The sequence below is a fragment of the Arachis ipaensis genome, chromosome B03 (assembly GCF_000816755.2).
Source record: "Arachis ipaensis cultivar K30076 chromosome B03, Araip1.1, whole genome shotgun sequence".
In the NCBI taxonomy this organism is placed as follows: domain Eukaryota; kingdom Viridiplantae; phylum Streptophyta; class Magnoliopsida; order Fabales; family Fabaceae; genus Arachis; species Arachis ipaensis.
This window is the reverse complement of record NC_029787.2, coordinates 27,916,269-27,923,856: the sequence shown is the minus strand read 5'-3', so window position 1 is coordinate 27,923,856 and position 7,588 is coordinate 27,916,269.

Here is a 7,588-nt window from a genome sequence, read left to right as displayed (position 1 = left end):
ATTTATTATTAAGCTTTCGTACGATAGTAAAATAAATATCAGGCCTGCTACACATCTATATAACTATATAATCAAGTTGGCCCAAGCCCAAATTGATTCAAGCGCATTAAATGGAGAGTGAGAAACACGCGCCAGACACAAAAAAACGTCTCGTTTTTCATTCGTGTTTCATTATGAACGAACGTTACATCTTCAACACTCATTCTCTTCGAATTTCTCTGAACATCACTTAAACTTCAATCACATTCTTTGCAGAAACCACTACTATAAACAAATCGGAAGAAGATTTCGCAAGCAACAACCAAAAACAAACGAAAACAGCAACAAAGACTACAAAAGGTATGAGAAAACTACTGTTCATTTAAAATCTTGCAATGTCGTATTTCGCCTAGTTTTATTTTAGTTTTACTGGTTTGATTTGCTTCGTTTAGTGGATTGAACTATTGTGAATGATTTTTACAGTATAACTAGGACTTTAAGATATAGTTGTTTGTTCTTATTGGTTTGGATAGTTTAACTAGAGCTCTGTTACTATCTTCAATACTTCTTTTTCATTGAAGAACACTATTCTTGTTGATTGAAAATTGATAACGATTTATTAACCACATGAACATTTTTTGGTTCGGTGGCCTTTGTGGTTTTGGTTCTGTGCATGAAGGATTTTCGGTTCGGTGGGTTGTGGCATATTATTAACTTGATTAAGATATACATGCTTGTGGTTGTTGATGTATTGAATGAGTTTTGTTTAGGACAATTCACATTATAGACAACTCTTTCACTTTGATAAGCCATACTACTGTAAAATTTTGTCATTATATTTGATTAAGATATATGTGGTTGTTCTTATTTGTGTGAATAATTATATATATTTTTCGGTTCGGTATCCTTTGTGATTTTGGTTCTGTGCATGAAAGATTTTCAGTTCGGTGGGTTCTGACATTTTAATTGACTTGTTTAATATACACATGCTTGTGGTTGTTGATGTATTGAATGAGTTTTGTTTAGGACAATTCACATTACAGACAACTCTTTCACTTTGATAAGCCATACTACTGTAAAATTGTGTCATTATATTTGATTAAGATATATGTGGTTGTTCTTATTTGTGTGAATAATTATATACATTTTTCAGTTCGATACCCTTTGTGATTTTGGTTCTGTGCATGAAAGATTTTCGATTCGGTAGGTTTTGACATTTTAATTTACTTGTTTAACATACACATACTTGTGGTTGTTGATGTATTGAATGAGTTTTGTTTAGGACAATTCACATTACAGACAACTCTTTCACTTTGATAAGTCATACTACTGTAATAGTATTCTTTTTTATTGAAAGTTGATCATCATTTATTAACCACATGAACATTTTTCAGTTCGATAGTCTTTGTGATTTTAGTTCTGTGCATAAAGGATTTTCGGTTTGGTGAGTTGTGGCATTTTAATTGACTTGTTTAACATACACATGCTTGTAGTTGTTGATGTATTGAATGAGTTTTGTTTAGGACAATTCACATTAGAGATAACTCTTTCACTTTGATAAGCCATAATACTGTAATAGTATTCTTGTTGATTGAAAGTTGATCATCATTTATTAACCACATGAGCATTTTTCGGTTCGGTAGCCTTTGTAATTTTGGTTCTGTGAGTGAACAATTTTCGGTTCGGTGGGTTGTGGCATTTTAATTAACTTGTTTAACATGTACATGCTTGTGCTTGTTGATATATTGAATGAAATATTGACCAAAATTTTTTATTACAGCAAAATATAAGAAGAAAATGGCAACAATGAAGGAGAATGCACATTATAACGTAAGTAGATTAAATATATTTATCCACTTTCATTTGAATAATATCTATTTTGTATTATAAATATATCCTCACATTCTGTTTCAAAATTTGTAGAAAACTCACTATTGCAGATGCCAAACAAAGGCAATAGCAACAGTGTACAGGGAAATGAGTCAAGAAAAGAAAGATATTGCAGAAGAAATGGGATTTGGTGCCCTGGCACATGTGTCAGAAATGAATGTCTCTAATACACTGTTGATAGAATTGCTTGATCGGTTTGATGTGGAGAGAGGATACCTGAAAACTCTACAGGGCACAATATACATAACTCCTCGGAAAGTAGCAGCTGCCCTCGACATAACCAACGGAGGAAATACATTTTTCACTTACTGCTTATTTTCAGTTCATTGGTGTCTGGAAAATTAAACTGATTGTTTTTGTCTTATTTTTGCTATAAAATATTGTAGAGAATCTTTTTCCTGAAAATGTTGATTACAACAAGCTGAATCCAGCAGATAAGGAATGTGCTGGATATGAGTGTAGAAGGGGAGGAGAACCAGAAAAAATTCAAGAAGACTTTTGTTGTCTTCATACAAAAGTGCTTCTTGCTCCCCACAACAGTAAGCGTGGCCTCCCCAATCCACAAGCCACCGATCTTTCATGTGAACAACATTAGGGAATGTGATTGGACAAAGCATGTTCTCAACTTCTTAATGAAAGGAGTTGAAAACAAGAGAGAAGGGAAGAAACAGTCTGTTGATGGCTGTGTTTTTGTATTAATATTGATATACTTCCATGAAACAAAGTTCTCCCGTCCGTTTGCACCTGATGCTCCCCCTGCACCATGGGTGGCCTATTGGACAAGGAAAATGATCATTGAACGGATTTCATCCGAAACAACACAACCATTGGTAAATACTCTACTAAAATTCCCCGAAAAATTTGCTTTGAAATGCTTTTAGGTTATAATTAAATTATTTGTCCTACTTGCAATTGTTAGTTTGTTCATTTGAATATTTTTGCATTAAGAAACATTTTTCTTGATGAATAAATAGTTGCCATGTATTATTCACCATATGAATATTTTTCGATTCGGTAGGATTACTTCATTCGGTTCACCGGATTATTAATTTGTTATTTTGATGATTAAATAATTGAGACCTTGTTTCTGTTTTAGGGACTTCTGTACAGAAAGCAAAAAAGAAAGAAAAAACAAAAACAAGTAACTTGAACAAAAAAGAAAAAGGAAAGAAAATAAAAAAGAAAATTGTTGAGATGGATTCTTCTTCAGAAGAGGAAAGACTTTCCAAATCTGAATCGGAAAGCGAGTAAGTTTAATTTTCGTATCAATTTCATTTAATTTGTATTGTCTTAAATTTGTTCTTATGCACTTGTTCTTATATATTGCAGAGAAGAAGAAATAAAAAAACCACAACAAAGAAAAAAAAAAACAACCACTGAAGGTTGTTAAAAAATAAACAAAAAAACAAAGCATGTGCCTATAGAATTAGAGAGCACAAGCGAATCTGAAAATGAGTAAGTATTGCATAATTTCTGTGAGATGTTATGTTGATTGCATATATATTTATTTTCGGTTCGGTGGGCTTCTAAGTTCCGGTTTAGCACTTTAATTTATTTCGGTTCGGTGGTATTTGTGAGTTTGGTTGACTTCATTGTTCGTGTCTTGTCTCCGGTATAAATTCAATATGTTTATCTGTTTTACAGAGAAAATGAAATTGAGAAAACACCCGTAATAAAAAGAAGAAAACAATCAGAAAGGGTGGCAAAAACACCAACCCAACCTGATAAGGAGTAAGTTTCTCGAATCATATTTTCTTTTATTGATACTTACATTTTAGGTTCTTTGATACTTATTTTATGAACTTTCAGAACTGAACAAACAGAAGACAATGCTGCCGAAAAAAAAGAGCATTGGAGATGATAAGGGAAAAATGATCAAAGAAAAGAAATGATGGAGCTCAGTCAACAAACATTGCTCCGGATCAGTTTGACTCTCCACAGGCACAAAATGATTTCTCTCAGACGTAAGATTCAGTTTGTTATTCTCGAATTCTTTTTCTTACTTTGCTTACTTTTGCTACAACCTTTTCTAATTCCTCTAGATTCAATTACTAATATTTATTTATCTTGCTTAGGGTGCCAACTAAATATGGATAGTGAGCAAGTCTTACAGACTCAAGGAAGCTCTACACCTTCTGTAAATGCTTTGAGCAATACCAAGTATTTTCGGTTCAATGCATATTGTATTTTCGGTTCGGTGGTTGCCCAAAAATGAATTTAATGTCTTTCTAGACCTCTGCTTTTAATCTTAGTTTCTTATTTTAAGTTGTTATTTTTTTTAGGAAAAATACCCCGGAAAGCCCAGTTAAATATTAAAAAAAAATCTTCCTAAGAAAGACTTCTAAAACTCCACGAGTATAAGTTAAAAATATTTATGTCACTCTTTTAGATTTAGTTAATAATTTTTGTTTAATTAATCACAAGGAAATTGTGTTTAAAGGTCACTCGAGCTACACCTAAATCTGAAGTACAAATCGTTGAGTTTCAACAACAAACTCGTTCTAAACCTTTGGAAGTGTGAGTTTTTCAATGTGCAAATTCCTATTTTTCAAAACAAATTCTAATTATTCAACATTAACTTTATCCTTGTTTACATTCCTTAGACCTCCTCTTGCATTGTCTCTACCAAGTTCAGTTCAGGAAAAGTTGGTGAAGGATGAGTTCATCTATGTCCCTCCACAAGAAGAAACACAATAAACTTCTAATAATGAGTAAGTTAATAAATATTTATTCACCACCTGAATCTTGTTCAATGTTTACTGCTTATACATGATTTAATTAGAGTTCAGTTGAAACTAGAAATGAATTCAATGTGTTCTTGTCTTTGAACTCTCTTCTGCTTATTACAGCTGCCCTCAAGAAGCTGAAAAGCAGGGTTTTACAGTATCTCTTACGAGTTCTGTAATTGAAGACTTATTCAAAGATGACTATGTGTATGAAGTTTCTAATGAAGAGTAAGTTTCACATAAAAATTATTTTTATTAATTTTAATGGTTGTTATTGAACTGTTTCCTATTTAATGCAACAACCCTGCAAAAGAACAACAGCAACAAGCCGAAGAACCACCGGTGCAACAACAATCAGAACAAGAAGCACCTGTTAATGTGTAAGCATTAAATTCTTTAATATCACTTTTGTTTAATATAATTTCGGTTCACTGAAAGTTTGGGTTTAGGTTCACTATAAGTTTGGATTTCGGTTCACTATAATGATTAATGTAATTTCTATTAAATATCATTGTTAAATATGATAATAGTTTGGGATAATTATAGAAATGTTTACTGTTTAATGAAGCAGACCTCTAGAACAGCAACAACAGCCGTGCGAAGAACCAACAGAGCAACAATCCAAACAAGAAACACCTATTGATGTGTATGTTTTACTACTTATATAAATATCGATAATGTTTACTGCTTATACATGGTTTAATAACCAGAAATGAACTCAATATGTTGTTGTCTTTGGACTCTCTTCTGTTTCTTATAGCTGCCCTCCAGAACCCAAAAAGCAAGGTGTTACAGGGTCTCTTACAAGCTCTGTTATTGAAGAGTTTTTCAATGATGCCGATGTCTATCCAGTTTTTGATGAAGAACAATCACAAGAACCTCCGATGGCACGGCAATCAGAAAAAGAAACTCTAATCTTGTCATCATTTGACATGTATGTTACTTGCTTTTCTTTAATATCATTTTTGTTTAAAAATATTTCGGTTCACTATTTGTTTAAATTTTGGTTCACTATTTATTTGGATTTCGGTTCACTATTTGTTTGGATTTCGGTTCACTATCCTGATTAAATATCATTTTTGTTTAATATCATTGTTAAATATCTATCATCCTGCAGTGCTGCTCAACCTAGGGAAAGGGAAGATGATAGGCCTTCCTTTAGCCTTGGGATAAGTCCACCAGCATCTCAACCAACTCAGCCCTCTCAAAAGAGTGATTCATAGCTTGAAATCCTGGCAGAGGTGGTGGTAGATGCTGGAGTGGCAGCAGCATTAAAATTTGCTGAAGGAACATCTTCAGAACCAACCTTACTAGCGGCTCAAGTTTACAAAACCCCATAGAAAAAGATAAAAATCATGAACGAGCTGATTGAAAAGTGTTATTGATAAACCACTATTTTATGGTTTATCTTGTGCTCAATTGAGTGGTTTTTATCTACTCTTTACCCACTTATTCATACTATTTGCATGGTTTTATATTTGCCTTCCTAATTATGTGCTATGATTGAAAACATGCTTTTTTGATCTTATAATTACTTATTATTAATCCTCTCTTATTACCATTAGATGCCTTGATATGTGTGTTAAGTGATTTCAGAGATTATAGGGCAGGACTAAGCTGTCCAGCCTGACCTCTTCGCACTCAAACGGCTATAACTTTAGCTATAGAGGTCCAAACGACGCGGTTCCAGTTGCGTTGGAAAGCTAACGTCCGGGGCTTCAATTTAATATATAATATGCTATAGCTTCCCTGACGCTAGGTGACGCGACCGCGTGATCCATGCGGCCGCGTCGCAGTGACGAAAAACCAGCGTGGCAAAATTCGAAACCAGCGAATTCTGGACTGTTTTTGACCCAGTTTGCGACCCAGAAAACACATATTAGAGGCTATAAAGTGGGGGAATGCATCCATTCATAAGGAGGCTTTCATAATTCACAATTTTTAGGAGTAGATGTAGTTTTTTAGAGAGAGAGGTTCTCTCCTCTCTCTCTCTCTTAGGATTAGGATTTAGGACTTCTCTTAGTTTATAAGAGTGACTCTCGATCCAGGTTTAATATTTACTTTAATTTATGTTTCTATGCTACTTTTACTTTAATGCTTTTATTTGTATCTACAGATGTCGCCAATTTGGCTTATGAACCCTTTCCATATTATTATTTGAATTAATGATTATTTGAGGTATTTCAGTTTATTATTGTTCTCTTTAATTTAAGTTATTATTGCTCCTCATCTAAGGACATTTTTATTCCAACAATTTTACTTTTTCCCTTTTGGTCTTGGTTAAGAAATCAGTAACTCAACATTATTAAACTCAGCATAATTGATAATCGCTATCTTGCTAATTGAACTGAACTTCAATAATCCTAACTTTTTCTTAGGAAATAAATAGGATTCGAAGGTCAAACTAATTAGTCCCTTGACTTTTCTTTGCTTTAGTAAGGGTTAACTAAGTGGAATTTAGATTCAACTTTCATTATTGTTGAGAGAGATAATTAAGTTGGACTTCCAATTTCTCTTACCTTGCCAAAAGTTGCTTTATAGTTTTATTTATTTTAATTGTCATTTACTTTATTTGTCATTCAAATCACTAGCTTCTCACCTTCTAAACCCCGATTACAACCTTTATAGCCAATAATAAGAACATACTTCCTTGCAGTTCCTTGAGAAGACGACCTGAGGTTTGAATACTCGGTTAACAATTTTTAAAGGAGTTTGTTACTTGTGACAACCAAAACGTTTGCACGAAGAGATTTTTGTTGGTTTAGAGACTATATCTACAACGCGACTGTTTTTATGAATTTCTTTACTGGCAAAAATCCCTAACGTCAAAATGGCGCCGTTGCCGGGGAATTGCAAACGTGTGCCTTATTATTGGTTATTGTAAATATTTTATTTTTGCTTGTTTATTTGTTTTTATTTTTGTTTTTATTTTTGCTTTTTCATAAATTAAGAGGTTATTAGTTTTTATCTTAAAATTTTTATTTTATCTTATC